The following is an 18,488-nucleotide window of genomic DNA, read 5'->3' as shown; positions in this document are numbered from 1 at the left end:
TCGGCGATTTTTGAATTTGTCCGATCCGTTTCGCTCTACCCTAGTATCACATGCCTCTTCCCATTTGGAAATAAACTACTCGTCTTCGACAGGAAAGGTGGGGATGACTCGTACCCTAAGTCCTCTTGGGATCATGTTGTTAGTAACATATTTTTCTAGAAACAGTCTATTCCACCATAACCTGGATCTCTTTAATAATGCTGTTTTCATCTGTAGCAATTTATCATCCCAACTGTGATCAACCACCAATACCAAATACCTGATCCGATTGTTTAAGCCAAGCTTGTTCGCGTGCTCGGTAGTCCATGTTGCTACAACCAAAAAACCTGTGCATAACACAGCAATAATAGCAAGTAATAGAGTTGTAGCATACATTTTACACACATAGAGAGAAATTATAATATATCAGAGAGGATACAGCAATAAATACCCCATGTGTGCATGCTAGGACCAAATAGGGACAACTGCAAAACAACAGATATCCTAATCACCACAGAAACGCAGTCAATAGATCCCATAAAATATCACTTTTATTAATTACATAATAAAACCCAATACATGGAAACAGGTACAGCGGAAAAGATGGGGACAGTGGAGCACTATGTGGCAGTACAAAAAACACACAAGGGGCTAAAAGGTACCACCCACTATATACACATACCGTGAAAAAGTGTACTTTGGCTAACAGACCATAAATATGGTAAAATGGATATATAGATATGTGGCACCCCTAGGGGTATTTGCCACAAAAATAGTTACTGACAGTAAGTACAAATACTAAAATAGCAAGACTGCACTACCACCTCCGGCCAGAAGGGGGAGCTCCAGAGACTCCCCTTGATCCATTCTGGTCTGAGAGAAGAAATGGCAGTTGGGCTAAGGAGCTGAAAGTGAGAGGTCATACAGTTGAATCTCTAACAGCCCTGTGACTGTTACCAGGCCTAAATCACCGGCCTGAGGAGAAGAGGGATAGAGAAAAAGGACATTGTGAGAACCGGGTAGCATTAATCACTACCCAGAACAGGCGCAAAGACGGATACCGGATCCGTGGCTGTATTCATTATATATAATACAGCAACCGGAAAAACGTGAGGTGATATCAGCTTCACTAGGGCCGGACGCAGCAACAGACACAGAGTTCAGCGGTACTCCTGGAGGGGGTAAACCGATAAAAGGACTCGGGTTGCCCGTCGAACCAGGACCCGGAGGGGACAGATTGGGCCGGCAGCCAGTTCACATACAGCAGCAGGGCCGCACAGAAATTGCGCACAATAAGAGGCGAAGACCCCGGCAGGGTCAAAGTAACTCAGAGTTCCCATACAGACTCTGGTGACAGGACTGGTTGTAAATCCTTTTATGTTAAAGTAAACTGGTTAAACGTTTCAGTGCCTCAGTCTTTCATTTGGACAATAGCCATCTATCCAGGATCGGGATCGTCACCGCTGGGAGAACCTGCTGCTGATCAAGTAAGTGCCTGTTCCCTCACGATACCCCTTACACTGTGCATTGCCTGAGGCCACAGCACCGGGTCAAGCCACCCGTGACATCCCCCTCAAGAGACAGACTCCATTGGTCCGGTGCTGGGTATCCCGGTCTCCTGGGCGTCACAATTGGCGTCACGAACAGGATCTAGCCAGCCCGTATACCGGGTATTGTGTGCCGTGATTGGAGCCCAAAACTGTGAAAACTGGGATGAAAAATCTTGAAAATTGACTTTATTAAAGAAAAATCCATTCCCCATTGAAAACTATTGAAAGTGACTTTTCCCCATTGGTTATAATGGAGTAAAGATGGCCGCCATCCCCTGAGGTAATCACTTCATAACCGTTAGGCACGAGACTGTTAATTGAGCTACGCCATCACCTGAGCCCCAGTCTAACTGAAAAACTTCAGAATCCGCCATTACAGAGCGCGGTGGGTGGGAGCAGCAGGGGGCGTGTCATTGTGGGCGGCACCAAGCTGAGCGCTCTGACATCAGAGCAAGGGGAAAATCGATCCTGCTGCACAGCGGAATGAATCTACACTATCCCGACGGAAGCGGAGGACCGGAAGGGTCCGGATTAACTAAGGGGGCACAGTATGTCGCAGCACGGAGACGCCGCAGCACCCGGCAACGCTAATGCAGCTAAAAGACAGAGTGTCAATAGAGAGTCCGGCAGCGCAGCTGTGCAAGGAGTGGCGCCCATCATGCCGGTGCTGATGCCATATACCCCGGGTGGCCCATGGCTTCCAATGTATGAAGGTGAGCCTAATACCCTTGACGATTTCAGAGAAAAGATGCTGGCCCATTTTGACATGTTCCCTGTGGGTGAAGTTCAGCGTGTTAGTCTCCTGATGATGCAGTTAAGTGGCCATGCTAAGCGAGAAGTCACAGCATGGGCAGCTGATCTAAAAGGCACTGTTGAACGCATATTTGCTGGATTAAAAGCTACATTTGAAACCACGGCCAGCAGCAAAGCTAAAATACGATTCTTTAATTGCAAACAAAAAGCTAATGAGGGCGTGAGAGACTTTGCCTTAAACCTGCAGGAAGCCCTTAAATCACTTACACTGGCTGAACCCATTTTTAACACCGGAGCGGATAAACTGCTAAGAGATCAATTTATTGAGGGACTCTACACCCCTTCTCACCGGGGGCATGTGAGCATGCTTGTTTTTAAGAACCCTGAATTGACATTTGCCCAATTAAAGGAGAGCGCTATACGTCTCCAGCTGGCAGAGGCACCTCGGGATCAGGATCCTGCGCAACCCATGGCAGAGGCACCTCAACAACAGGGAGTGCCAGTGACATCAGCTATGTCTGGGGCCATTGCTAAGCCCCTGGGGCCCAGTACTAATGAGGCTCTTCAACAAAAGCTTGACTCTTTAGCTGATGTTGTTGCTTCAATGGCTAAAACCATGCAGGAGATGAGAGGACACAAGATGGAGTTGGCAAACTGTAGAGAGGATGTTCCATGGATGAGACCCCGGAGATACCCGACATGGAGAGGACGACCCCGCGACCGCTACCAACCGGATGGACAGCCCATTTGCCGCCGTTGCCAGCAGCCGGGCCACTTTGCACGAGATTGTGATTTAAACGGGAATCCCCTGGGAATGCGGGCCGCTTCGCAGGAATGAACTTTCAAGGCCCAACACCCTGGCACGACAGGTACATCGGAGGACGACCCATTATCCCTATCGTGCTGGACGGAATTCCCCTCAACGCTTTGCTGGACACAGGTTCCCAGATTTCATCTATACCGTATATCCTTTATAAGAGGTACTGGGCTGATGCAGATATTGATAAAGGGCCCTCTGATGTTGAACTAGATATATGGGCCAGTAATGGTAAGTTGGTACCGAAACTAGGATTCAGGGAGATGACCATAAAGATTGGTAAAGTAGAACTGAAGAAACAGGGTATAATTGTTGTTGATGTTGACCGGCGGAACTGTGAACCAACTGTATTGATAGGAATGAATGTGTTAGAGAACTGCTTTTCCGAAGTCATTTCTGTCTTACAGCAAATTGCTGAAACTGCCCAATCCTGCCAGCAGAGAGTTCTCCGGAGGGAAATAAAAGTATTGATGTTAAGGCAACAGGTAGAAGTTGCAGGTGGAGAAATCGGCAGTGTGAGGGTAAGTGATCCAACGTCTATTGTAATCCCACCAAAAACAGAAATGCTGGTATGGTGTAGAGCAGCCATTGGTACTAAGGGACGAGATTATCAAGCCTTAATGGAACCAGTGTACACCGACAGCAGGCCCACTATACTCACAGCACGAGAGATAGTCGAGGTACACCGGGGACGAGTGCCGGTACGACTTTTGAACTGTGGAGAGGAAGAGGTCACTTTGCCAAGGTATGCTACAATGGCAAAGCTATATACTGTTGACAGCAATGCCATCACAACCATTGAGCCCTTAGAACCAACCTGTCAGGTGGAAGGCAATGGCTCAGATGGAGAAATGGAGGATTGGTGCCAACAGCTACACGTGGGCATAAATTCAACACCTACCCATGAAAAACAAGGGGTGTATAGGCTAGTGACGGAATATGAACAAGTCTTCAGTAAACACCCATTGGACTTCGGACGGATAGAAGGGGTAGAACACACAATCCCCACAGGTGACCATCCCCCAATAAAAGAAAGATATAGACCCATACCGCCCGCTCACTATCAATGTGCAAAAGATATGCTGAGGGAAATGAAACAGGCCGGGGTAATAAGAGACAACTGTAGCCCCTGGGCGGCCCCTCTAGTGATTGTCAAAAAAAAGGACGGAACCATGAGAATGTGCGTAGACTACCGGAAGATTAATAACATCACCCATAAAGACGCCTACCCCTTGCCTAGGATAGAAGAGTCCTTAACTGCTTTGAAATCTGCTAATTATTTTTCCACCTTAGACTTAACAAGCGGGTATTGGCAAGTCCCTGTGGCTGAGAGAGATAAGGAAAAGACGGCATTCACCACACCAATGGGTCTATGTGAATTTAATCGCATGCCGTTCGGACTCTGCAACGCATCCGGTACCTTCCAGCGGCTGATGGAATGCTGCCTCGGACACAAGAACTTCGAGACCGTCCTCCTGTACCTAGATGATGTGATCGTCTACTCAAAGACTTACGAACAACACTTAATAGACCTGGCAGAAGTGTTCGAAGCCTTATCCAGGTATGGCATGAAAGTCAAGCCATCCAAATGTCACCTTCTCAAGCCAAAGGTACAGTACCTGGGACACATCGTGAGTTCGGAGGGAGTAGCACCAGATCCCGAGAAAATAAGCGCCATAAGGGATTGGCCAAGACCTACCAGCGCAAAAGAAGTGAGACAATTCCTGGGATTGGTGGGTTACTATCGCAGATTTATAAAAGGATTTACCAAGTTGGCAGCACCCTTGCAAGACACCTTGGTAGGGCAGACGAAGAAACCTTCAAACCGAAACCCTCCTTTTCAGTGGAACGACGAAAGGGAAGACTCCTTTGAACAACTAAAGAAGGCACTAACTGGAGAAGAGGTTCTGGCATACCCAGATTACCATCAACCTTTCATCCTCTACACCGATGCCAGTAATGTGGGACTAGGAGCGGTGCTGTCACAAAAGCAAGAAGGTCGGGAAAAAGTCATCGCCTTTGCAAGTAGAAAGCTCCGGCCTACTGAAAGAAATTCAGAAAATTACAGCTCCTTCAAATTGGAACTACTGGCAGTAGTTTGGGCTGTGACGGAGCGTTTCAAACACTATCTGGCCGCTGCAGAATTTATTGTCTATACTGACAACAATCCGTTGACCCACCTGGACACAGCCAAATTAGGTGCGTTAGAACAGCGATGGATAGCCCGGTTATCTAATTACAACTTCATAATCAAGTATCGAGCAGGTCGCAAGAATGGAAATGCCGATGCCCTATCCCGGATGCTACACTTGAGAGATGTAGAAGAGGAAACGGGGGAGCTTGAAGAAATTGAACTACCAGCCTTCCATCGTCCCAAGGCAAAACATCATCAGTCAAGTACCTATCAGAAACAACAAGAGGTGAATTTTAATCCGTTAGCACACCATAGATGGGCTGACACCCAAGACAGCAATCCGGCTGTGAAGTTGGTGAAGGAACTGTTGACTGAGCAAAGTGCATATCCCGATGAGGATGCCCCAGAAGAGACGCATCAACTCTGGAAAGAGAGAGGCAAAATGTTCCTGTATCAAGGGAAGCTCTGTAGAAGATACACCAATCCGAAAACACATGAATTGGTTTGGCAGATTATTGTGCCTAAACAAGATGTGAAGATGGTCCTCGAAGCTTACCATAATGGTGCTGGTCACTTCGGTTGGAAAAAGTTAGAAGTACTTCTAAGAGAAAGATTTTATTGGGTCGGGATGAGAAAATCAATCGAACAGTGGTGCAGAAATTGTGGCCCGTGCAACCTCAGAAGAAACGATCAAAAGAACCAAAGAGCACCACTGCAGCCCATAATCACCAAACAACCACTTGAACTTGTAGCCATGGACCACGTGAAGTTGACACCAAGCCGGTCCGGCTATGTCTATGCCTTGACCATCGTGGACCATTATTCACGTTTCTTGGTAGTAGTACCCGTAAAAGATCTGACAGCAAAAACAGCAGCCAAAGCGTTCCAAACGTACTTTTGTAGACCCCATGGATATCCGGAACAGGTTCTCACCGACCAAGGTACAGCCTTTGAATCAGAGATCTTCAGAGAATTCTGTAATATGTATGGTTGCAAAAAGATCCGGACGACGGCCTATCATCCACAAACAAACGGCTTATGCGAGAAGATGAACCATATTGTAATAGACCTACTAAAGACTTTACCTGAGACAGAAAGTAATCAATGGCCAGAGAAATTGCCTGACTTGGTGGATCTGTATAATCATGTCCCGGTGAGCTCCACCAACTGCACCCCAGCTTACCTTATGCGTGCAAGACCCGGCCAATTACCAATCGATCTAGAAATGGGAATTCTGAAACCAGACGCAGAAGTTCAAGACTCCAATTGGGATATCATACGGCAAAAGCAGTATCGCCAAGTGCAAGAGAGTGTGGAAAGAAGCCTTCAGCAAACTAGAGAAAGACAAGAGCGAACTTTCAACCAGAATGCTCTAGCTACCCCATTAAGTCCGGGTGACCAAGTGCTCAAGAGAAATCGTCGAACCAATAAACTGGACAATCAGTGGGAAGCCGTACCCTACACAGTTTTACCAACAAGAGTGGATAATCCTAAAATGTGTCTCATTAGCAAAAACGGAGGCTTAACATCTGTACTAGTGTCAAGAGACAATCTTAAATTGTGTCCGGAAGCATTGAAAGAGCCAGACGTTGTCCAGCCAGAACCAGAAGTTATTCAACCCATACAGGTTCAACCAGTAAAGGAAAAAGAAGAGGAAGTGTATCACACCTGTATAGCAGACTTTCCCAAAACCCTACTAACATACCATGGTGCAGTAGTGGTTCCCATGGTGGCCTTTTACCCAACACCGAACCCAATACCAGAAGTCCCAAGACAGGAAGAGGCTGACCCCGTACTACAGGAGGTTCCAGGCCAGGAAGAACAGATTCCTGGTCAGAGTAATCCCATTCACGGTGGACTTGCCAACTCCATAGTCGTGGAATTATCTTTAGCAGAGCGGGCAGATACTACATCCGCAGTAGACAGTAGTACACCACATGAAGAGACACCGCTATTACGTAGATCACAGCGTAGTACCCAGGGTCAATTACCGGCCAGGTATGCAGATTACCAACTATAAAGCTCATAATGTGAATTGTATATATGTTATGCCGTATATAGTTAAACAGAAAATGTAGTATAGTCATTGTTATCAGTCTGCAACGTTTAAGCCCAGTGCCTACAGAGACTTGTCTGTATGAACTTATTGCATATTCTTGAACTTTTTATCAGCCCGGAGGCACTAAATCAAAGCTCCGGAAAGACTGCTTTTTGAACTTTGCTTTTTGCTCTTTTTGAACTTTCTTTAGACTTTATATTGATAACTCCGTTGGAAAAATGGAACTAAATTCCTGGACACTAAGTACAGTGCCTTTCCTAATACCTTCAAGGATAGAACTGTATTAATGGACGCTATTTGAAGTGACTTTTTTACAGAACTCTATTTTTGTTTCCTTGAGTGGTTTTTGTAACTTTTCATTTTTAAGACTCTGTACATATTAATTGTTATTTCAAAATGTTATTGTCCCACAGTCCCGGAGTACTGTTCTTAACTAAGGGGGAATGTGGCACCCCTAGGGGTATTTGCCACAAAAATAGTTACTGACAGTAAGTACAAATACTAAAATAGCAAGACTGCACTACCACCTCCGGCCAGAAGGGGGAGCTCCAGAGACTCCCCTTGATCCATTCTGGTCTGAGAGAAGAAATGGCAGTTGGGCTAAGGAGCTGAAAGTGAGAGGTCATACAGTTGAATCTCTAACAGCCCTGTGACTGTTACCAGGCCTAAATCACCGGCCTGAGGAGAAGAGGGATAGAGAAAAAGGACATTGTGAGAACCGGGTAGCATTAATCACTACCCAGAACAGGCGCAAAGACGGATACCGGATCCGTGGCTGTATTCATTATATATAATACAGCAACCGGAAAAACGTGAGGTGATATCAGCTTCACTAGGGCCGGACGCAGCAACAGACACAGAGTTCAGCGGTACTCCCGGAGGGGGTAAACCGATAAAAGGACTCGGGTTGCCCATCGAACCAGGACCCGGAGGGGACAGATTGGGCCGGCAGCCAGTTCACATACAGCAGCAGGGCCACACAGAAATTGCGCACAATAAGAGGCGAAGACCCCGGCAGGGTCAAAGTAACTCAGAGTTCCCATACAGACTCCGGTGACAGGACTGGTTGTAAATCCTTTTATGTTAAAGTAAACTGGTTAAACGTTTCAGTGCCTCAGTCTTTCATTTGGACAATAGCCATCTATCCAGGATCGGGATCGTCACCGCTGGGAGAACCTGCTGCTGATCAAGTAAGTGCCTGTTCCCTCACGATACCCCTTACACTGTGCATTGCCTGAGGCCACAGCACCGGGTCAAGCCACCCGTGACATCCCCCTCAAGAGACAGACTCCATTGGTCCGGTGCTGGGTATCCCGGTCTCCTGGGCGTCACAATTATAAATTAAATCACTAAGGACTAGTCATTATCAAGCCAATCTAACTAAAACCCATAGACTACGTGATCATGCATACCATCCCTATAAATGACGCCCCATGAATCAATCTGGTGCAAATGGCAGGGATAATAAGGTGATTAATTTGAGTAATCATACACTATCTGAGGTGGTGTCTTGGGTAGGGGTCTATCCATTTCGAAGCAAGAAAGGGGAGAAGCCAGCTCTGCCTATGGTCAGAGCGCAATACATAAAGTGCAAATGCACATATTGATTTCTAACTGTATTTCAAAATGAGACGTTTAGCAAACAATTGATCAATTCTTTGAGCTACCCCGCCACTTCACGGCAATCTCATAATGGGGCAGTCCTACACTACGTTTTTTATATTCGCTGTGCCATAAAGGCCCTGCCCTGCCTCAGGCTCTGTTTAATTGTGCACCTGTGTCTCAGCCTGTCTCACTCTTCATCTGTGGCGCTGACTGGGCAGTGTAGAAGTTGAACCCGAAATGTCTGTTTGGACCTGGTCAACCTTTATCCTTACCTGCCCCTCTCACGCTTTGGGAGTGATTCAGAAATGCTCTAGGTACAGTTTGCATTTAATGTGGTCTTGCTTTTATTTTATTTAGGAGGCCTTTATGGCACAGCGAATATAAAAAACGTAGTGTATGACTGCCCCATTATGAGGTTGCCGTGAAGTGGCGGGGTAGCTCAAAGAATTGATCAATTGTTTGCTAAATGTCTCATTTTGAAATACAGTTAGAAATCAATATGTGCATTTGCACTTTATGTATTGTGCTCTGACCATAGGCAGCGCTGGCTTCTCCCCTTTCTTGCTTCGATATTGGTTTTGTGGCTGACCACCACTGTAGCCGTGCGTCGCCTGGTCATGTGCGCCATTCTTTCTGTGTTTCCTGTGATTGATAGGCTGCTGTACACACATACAGCAGCCATGCCCTGCCTCAGGCTCTGTTTAATTATGCACCTGTGTCTCAGCCTGTCTCACTCTTCATCTGTGGCGCTGACTGGGCAGTGTGGAAGTTGAACCCGAAATGTCTGTTTGGACCTGGTCAACCTTTATCCTTACCTGCCCCACTGACGCTATGGGAGTGATTCAGAAATGCTCTAGGTACAGTTTGCATTTAATGTGGTCTTGCTTTTATTTTATTTAGGAGGCCAATATGGCACAGCGAATACAAAAAACGTAGTGTATGACTGCCCCATTATGAGATTGCCGTGAAGTGGCGGGGTAGCTCAAAGAATTGATCAATTGTTTGATAAATGTCTCATTTTGAAATACAGTTAGAAATCAATATGTGCATTTGCACTTTATGTATTGCGTTCTGACCATAGGCAGCGCTGGCTTCTCCCCTTTCTTGCTTAGATATTGGTTCCGTGGCTGACCAACACTGTAGCCGTGCGTCGCCTGGTCATGTGCGCTATTCTTTCTGTGTTTCCTGTGATTGATAGGCTGCTGTACACACATACAGCAGCCCTGCCCTGCCTCAGGCTCTGTTTAATTGTGCACCTGTGTCTCAGCCTGTCTCACTCTTCATCTGTGGCGCTGACTGGGCAGAGTGGAAGTTGAACCCGAAATGTCTGTTTGGACCTGGTCAACCTTTATCCTTACCTGCCCCTCTGACGCTATGGGAGTGATTCAGAAATGCTCTAGGTACAGTTTGCATTTAATGTGGTCTTGCTTTATTTTTATTTAGGAGGCCTTTATCGCACAGCGAATATAAAAAACGTAGTGTAGGACTGCCCAATTATGAGATTGCCGTGAAGTGGCGGGGTAGCTCAAAGAATTGATCAATTGTTTGCTAAATGTCTCATTTTATAATACAGTTAGAAATCAATATGTGCGCACTTTATGTATTGTGCTCTGACCATAGGCAGCGCTGGCTTCTCCCCTTTCTTGCTTCGATATTGGTTCCGTGGCTGACCACCACTGTAGCCGTGCGTCGCCTGGTCATGTGCGCCATTCTTTCTGTGTTTCCTGTGATTGATAGGCTGCTGTACACACATACAGCAGCCCTGCCCTGCCTCAGGCTCTGTTTAATTGTGCACCTGTGTCTCAGCCTGTCTCACTCTTCATCTGTGGCGCTGACTGGGCTGTGTGGAAGTTGAACCCGAAATGTCTGTTTGGACCTGGTCAACCTTTATCCTTACCTGCCCCTCTGACGCTATGGGAGTGATTCAGAAATGCTCTAGGTACAGTTTGCATTTAATGTGGTCTTGCTTTATTTTTATTTAGGAGGCCTTTATGGCACAGCGAATATAAAAAACGTAGTTTAGGACTGCCCCATTATGAGATTGCCGTGAAGTGGCAGGGTAGCTCAAAGAATTGATCAATTGTTTGATAAATGTCTCATGTTGAAATACAGTTAGAACTCAATATGTGCATTTGCACTTTATGTATTGCGCTCTGACCATAGGCAGCGCTGACTTCTCCCCTTTCTTGCTTCGATATTGGTTCCGTGGCTGACCACCACTGTAGCCGTGCGTCGCATGGTCATGTGTGCCATTCTTTCTGTGTTTCCTGTGATTGATAGGCTGCTGTACACACATACAGCAGCCCTGCCCTGCCTCAGGCTCTGTTTAATTGTGCACCTGTGTCTCAGCCTGTCTCACTCTTCATCTGTGGCGCTGACTGGGCAGTGTGGAAGTTGAACCCGAAATGTCTGTTTGGACCTGGTCAACCTTTATCCTTACCTGCCCTTCTGACGCTATGGGAGTGATTCAGAAATGCTCTAGGTACAGTTTGCATTTAATGTGGTCTTGCTTTTATTTTATTTAGGAGGCCTTTATGGCACAGCGAATATAAAAAACGTAGTGTAGGACTGCCCCATTATGAGATTGCCGTGAAGTGGCGGGGTAGCTCAAAGAATTGATCAATTGTTTGCTAAATGTCTCATTTTGAAATACAGTTAGAAATCAATATGTGCATTTGCACTTTATGTATTGCGCTCTGACCATAGGCAGTGCTGGCTTCTCCCTTTTCTTGTGTCTGTCCTTTTCGCCCACATCGGGGTTTAACACTTTCACCGCGGTGAAGGATTAACATATCTTTGCAAGATCGTTATTGTTCAGGCGATATTTCTATAATGATGAACTTCAACGTCTTTTTCCCATAGAGGAGGAACAGGATTCAGTAAGAATTCTGGAAGAACTGGCACTTGAGCACGATAATAAAGGAGGTAAGATTCCTCCGTGTATTCTTCCATGTTCCACTAAGTTCCCCCCTTTTGCCTCCTTTCCCAGTATTGATCTGTTCGCACGGGTGGTGACCGATGAATTAATGAAAATTCCGAAATTTAGTGGAGATGATAATTTAACTAAGGAGGAAAGAATCCGTCTTAAATTTCTTCAAGATCTCCCTGATGTGGTGCTAAAGTCAGCTGATAAGGATGGCAATGTCGTTGTGTGGCCTAAAATAATGTATGAGAGGGAGGCGTTTCGCCAGCTTAATAATGCTGTGTGTTATAAAAAACTTACATATAACCCCCTCTCTGCATTTAATGCAAAATTAGAGTCAATCTTAAGAAAGGCTTTAGACAACGACGTTGTCACCAGGGACCTGGCTTTGGCACTAACAGTCAAGGAACCCACAATCCCTACATTATACCTCCTACCTAAGATCCATAAAGATATAAGGTCACCACCTGGCCGTCCGATAGTATCTGGGAGGGGGAACTTTTTGGAACAAGTTAATAGGTGGATAGATTACCACCTTCAACCTTTAGTGCTCAATCTCCCTTCCTTCCTCAAGGATACTGGGGATTTGATGCACAAGGTCGATGCACTTTGCCTAGAGGGTGATACTCTTCTGGCTTCAGTTGATGTTGAGTCCCTCTATACTAATATCCGCCACTGTGATGGGCTTCATGCGGTTAGGTATTTTCTTGGTACATCTACACTTTCAGTACCCATGAGGGACCTCATCCTGGAGCTTTTGGAGTTCACCCTCACACACAATTTTTTTGTGTTCAAGGGATCCTTCTACCTACAGCTCCAGGGCACAGCGATGGCTGCGGCATTTGCGCCATCCTACGCTAACTTGTTCCTGGGGCTGTGGGAGAGGGATCTCTTCCTGTCAGACAAATAGGGGTCAATGGATCGCGTCCTTTTATGGAAGCGCTATATTGACGATATCTTCTTTGTCTGGCAGGGCACCACCGCTGACCTTGTGCAATTTATATCTTCCCTGAACGATAATGATCTTAACATACGTCTTACCCCGGTGTGGGATTCAGAGAAAATTGATTTTCTTGATGTCACCATTCATAATGATAGATCCGGCCTAATCCAGACTTATATCTTCCGTAAACAGACGGCTACTAACACCTTGCTTCACGCCTCTTCCTGTCATCCGCACCACATGATTCAAGCTATTCCAGTGGGTCAGTTCCTCCGCCTTCATCGGATTTGTTCCACAGATGCTGATTTTGAAGTCCGGGCGGAGGAATTGAGACTATGGTTCTTATCAATGGGGTATAGTGGTCGGAGTGTGAAGAAAGCATACCATCGTGCAAAATACTCCAACCGCAATAACCTACTATACAATAAAACCACTGAAAAAATCTAATGTTAATAGTATGGTAAGATTCGTTACCTCCTACAACCCCCAACATGAGAAGTTACGGGCAGCTATTAGGAGTGCCTGGCCTATCTTGAAAGTTGATCCAATTATTAAAATATTCCTCCCAGATAATCCTCCAATTGCATTCAGACGTGCTAGAAGTCTTCATGATTAACTGACACGTAGCTATTATGTTGGTCAGTCTGTGCCTACATTTCTGGATGTGATGCGGCCAAGGGGTGGATGTGTTCCGTGCAGTCGGTGTGTCGCCTGCCCCAATATTGATAGATGTGCCTCTTTTTCCATCTCTGATGGCACGAAACAATTTACTATTAGAAAACGTATCTCATGTATTTCCTGATACGTGATATACTACGCTACATGTCTGTGTGGTCTAACCTAAGTTGGGTTGACCACACGGCAACTCAAGGTCAGTTTTCGGGAACATGTATTGGGGATACAGGCGCGGCCTCCTGAACGGACATGACGACCCTCAAAACCTTGCCGCGTCACTTCAGATAATTCCATCATTGTGATGGTGCACTGCTGAGAGTACATGGAATTGATCTACTACATATTAATATTAGAGTGGGTAACCTCTCTAAACGTCTAGCGCAATTGGAGACTAGGTGGATCTGGACTCTGCGGACAATCCATCCCAATGGATTAAACGAGAATATTTCGTTTGCTCCCTTTCTGTGATTTTCTATGCTGGGCATCACGCTGGAATTCATTGTAGGCATATACACTGTTTTTATATATATTTTATTTATTTTCTCTATTTAGGTAGTATGATATGTGCTGACGACATTGGACCATAGAAGATATGTCTGAATAATGCAGTGTTGTTGGGACACATCTACCAGCTCGGCCAGTTGTTTTTGTTTTGTTTTTTGTCTTTTATTGTCTGTGTAAATTTGTTGTTTCATCTTGTATTAGTTGGGGGTAGTTCAGTATTGGGGATGCTATGATATTATACTATTTGCTCTGGGTACTGTGGTTGTATGTAAATATGTATGTATATTTGTGTGTATATGTATTTGACCATACATGCGTATCCCTTTTTTTGCATAGTTTGTACACTATATTGTTATCTGTATACTATATCCTGGAGTTACTTAAATTTCCCCATTATGGAATATATATTATTGATATCTATTGGATATTGTACTACGCATATACATTTCTTATATGTATTTATGCATTGACTTGTGATGTTCTGTTTACGCATGTTTATGTATTTTGTATGTCATTTTTCATATATATGTTGTGAACTAGCACTCAATATCTTTCGTTTTGTCTATGTATCTATATGGTATTTGATATCTGGCATTTGTTTTTATGGTTGTTTGTATTACTAATATTGTTTTTTTAATATGTCAGTTGGTTATATTATTATATAGTATATTCGTTCCCTCTGTTGTCCATTCCTTTGCCCATACTATGAATGGTAGTTGTATATTCACTTCATTGCGCAGGCGCCTCTTTTGTGGTCTGTCGTTGTCGGCGTCTCCGCTGCACGTGATGCTGGATCACGTGGGGCCCGCGTGTTTCCTGTTCCTGTGGGCAGCAGTGGCGCCGTGGTTGGCAGCACCTGCGGGCGGCGCGCCGCGTGATAATATTAGATTCCGGCTTGGCTGTATAAATAGATGCCTTGCGGCATCTGTTCTCCACGCCCCCTGAGGAAGGAGCTGCTTTGTGCTCCGAAACACGCGTCGGGGTGGGCTCTGGGTCCCCCACCGCTGCACATACCAGGTATTATTCGATTATTTTAGTTAGATTGGCTTGATAATGACTAGTCCTTAGTGATTTAATTTATATGTATATATCCATTTTACCATATTTATGGTCTGTTAGCCAAAGTACACTTTTTCACGGTATGTGTATGTAGTGGGTGGTACCTTTTAGCCCCTTGTGTGTTTTTTTGTACTGCCACATAGTGCTCCACTGTCCCCATCTTTTCCGCTGTACCTGTTTCCATGTATTGGGTTTTATTATGTAATTAATAAAAGTGATATTTTATGAGATCTATTGACTGCGTTTCTGTGGTGATTAGGATATCTGTTGTTTTGCAGTTGTCCCTATTTGGTCCTAGCATGCACACGTGGGGTATTTATTGCTGTATCCTCTCTGATGTATGCTACAACTCTATTACTTTCATCTTAGCTGCTGTAGACCCTCCACAGAGACCCTCCACAGACATCTTCTGAGTCCATTCTGAATGGTTTGCTTCACTTTATATCAAATTTAATACATAGATTGTTTTTCGCTTGTATGCCGTGTTTCTCCATGTCATTATTTCACATGGGCCCTCCACATGTTAACCTCCATTGACCTAACTGGGCAAGAATGTATGTTATACAAAGTCTACAATGTGAATTAAAGTAGTTATATTCTTGTACATAAGGGCAGTATTATAGAAGTTACATTCTTATACATAGGGGCAGTATTATAGCAGTCATATTCTTGTACATGGGGCAGTATTATAGTAGTTATATTCTTGTATATAGGGGCAGTATTATAGTAGCTACTGTATTATTCAGACTATAAGATGCACTTTTCCCCCAAAAAAATTGTGAGGAAAGTGGGGGATGCGTCTTATAGTTTGATTGCAGGCTTACCAGTTGGTTGCAGCAGTGGTGTGGTGGCGGAAGAGGTGCGGTGATGCTGAGGCGCGGTGGGCGATACGGCATGCACCTGAGCAGGGTTCATTCCTCAGGTGAGGTGACGCCGCAGCCCGGTGTCCACAGAGAGCAGAGCACGGGTTTCTCAGTGGCGGCGGCCATCTTCCTGAGGGCGCGCGTGGCAGATTGAGTTCTCTGCTTTCCGGGGCTTCAGGAAAATGGCCGCAGGAGGTCACACGAGCGCAGATTGAGATCGTGGCAGCCATTTTCCTGAAGCCCAGGGAAGCAGAGTACTCAATCTGCGCACGCACGGCCTCAGGAAGATGGCCACCGCCACCGAGAAACCCGTGGTTAAACCGGCTCTGCTGCTCGCCTTGGATACCGGGCAGCAGCGTCACCTCACCTGAGGAAGGGACCCTGCTCAGGTGCATGTGCGGCACCCCAGGGTCCTGGTCGTCGCAGTGGTATTGCTTTCCTCTCGGGGAGAGTGATGCTACGTTTGGAGGCAAGGAAGGATAACTGCATCCAGGTATCTCAAACATGCAACACATTCACACTCCAGGCCACCAGGTGGTGCTTCTGCTCCTATTTATTAGGTCACTCCCTATATATATATATATATATATATATATATATATATATATACAGTTAGGTCCATATATATTTGGACAGAGTCAACATTTTTCTAATTTTGGTTATAGACATTACCACAATGAATTTTAAACAAAACAATTCAGATGCAGTTGAAGTTCAGACTTTCAGCTTTCATTTGAGGGTATCCACATTCAAATTCGATGAAGGGTTTAGGAGATTCAGCTCCTTAACATGTGCCACCCTGTTTTTAAAGGGAGCAAAAGTAATTGGACAATTGACTCCAAGGCTATTTCATGGACAGGTATGGGCAATTCCTTCGTTATGTCATTCTCCATTAAGCAGATAAAAGGCCTGGAGTTGATTTCAGGTGTGGTGCTTGCATTTGGAAGGTTTTGCTGTGAAGTAAACATGCGGTCAAAGGAGCTCTCCATGCAGGTGAAACAAGCCATCCTTAAGCTATGGAAACAGAAAAAAAAAATCAGAGAAATTGCTACAATATTAGGAGTGGCAAAATATACAGTTTGATACATCTTGAGAAAGAAAGAAAGCACTGGTGAACTCATCAATGCAAAAAGACCTGGGCGCCCACGGAAGACAACAGTGGTGGATGATGGCAGAATAACCTCCATGGTGAAGAGAAACCCCTTCACAACAGCCAACCAAGTGAACAACACTCTCCAGGAGGTAGGCGTATCAATATCCAAATCTACCATAAGGAGAAGACTGCATGAAAGTAAATACAGAGGGTTCACTGCACGGTGCAAGCCACTCATAAGCATCAAGAATAAAAAGGCTAGACTGGACTTTGCTAAAAAACATCTAAAAAAGCCAGCACAGTTCTGGAAGAACATTCTTTGGACAGATGAAACCAAAATCAAACTCTACCAGAATGATGGAAAGAGAAAAGTATGGTGAAGGCGTGGTACAGCTCATGATCCAAAGCATACCACATCATCTGTAAAACACGGTGGAGGCAGTGTGATGGCTTGGGCATGCATGGCTGCCAGTGGCACTGGGTCACTAGTGTTTATTGATGATGTGACACAGGACAGAAGCAGCCAGATGAATTCTGAGGTAATCAGAGCCATACTGTGTGCTCAGATCCTGCCAAATGCAGCCAAACTGATTGGTCGTCATTTCATACTACAGATGGACAATGACCCAAAACAAAGCCAAAGCAACCCAGGAGTTTATTAAAGCAAAGAAGTGGAATATTCTTGAATGGCCAAGTCAGTCACCTGATCTCAACCCAATTGAGCATGCATTTCACTTGTTATAGACTAAACTTCAGACAGAAAGGCCCACAAACAAACAGCAACTGAAAACCACTGCAGTGAAGGCCTGGCAGAGCATCAAAAAGGAGGAAACACAGCGTCTGGTGATGTCCATGAGTTCAACACTTCAGGCAGTCATTGTCAACAAAGGGTTTTCAACCAAGTACTAAAAATGAACATTTTACTTAAAATTATTGAATCTGTCCAATTACTTTTGGTCCCTTTAAAAACAGGGTGGCACATGTTAAGGAGCTGAAACTCCTAAACCCTTCATCCAATTTTAATGTGGATACCCTCAAATGAAAGCTGAATGTCTGAACTTCAACTGCATCTGAATTGTTTTGTTTAAAATTCATTCTGGTAATGTCTATAACCAAAATTAGAAAAATGTTGTCTCTGTCCAAATATATATGGACCTAACTGTATAACTGGTTGTCTGTAGGGAAAGTTAGTCAGTTCCAGACAGAAGTCAGTTCCTAGAAAAAAGTGAAGGACAGCATCCAATCCAGGTGAAATATCAAAGTTTCCTTTATTGTGCCAAGTGCAACATTTCAACCATAAAGGTCTTTTTTAAGCATACAATACAATGGTAATGGCGGCCTTATAAAGGAAGTGGTTTTACAACCACCAATCACCCACACAAGACCACCCACATATTTTACATAATACAAGTTAACACTTACATAAATATACATATAAACTACAACATTTCATAAAGGATGATCGGCAACATATAAATTGTGTACAAAGTGCATAACAACACAATATAGTACAAATTCCTCTTAGGCCATA

Source organism: Ranitomeya imitator, chromosome 2, assembly GCF_032444005.1.
Source record: "Ranitomeya imitator isolate aRanImi1 chromosome 2, aRanImi1.pri, whole genome shotgun sequence".
Lineage (NCBI taxonomy): Eukaryota > Metazoa > Chordata > Amphibia > Anura > Dendrobatidae > Ranitomeya > Ranitomeya imitator.
Note: the sequence above shows the minus strand (reverse complement) of the source record.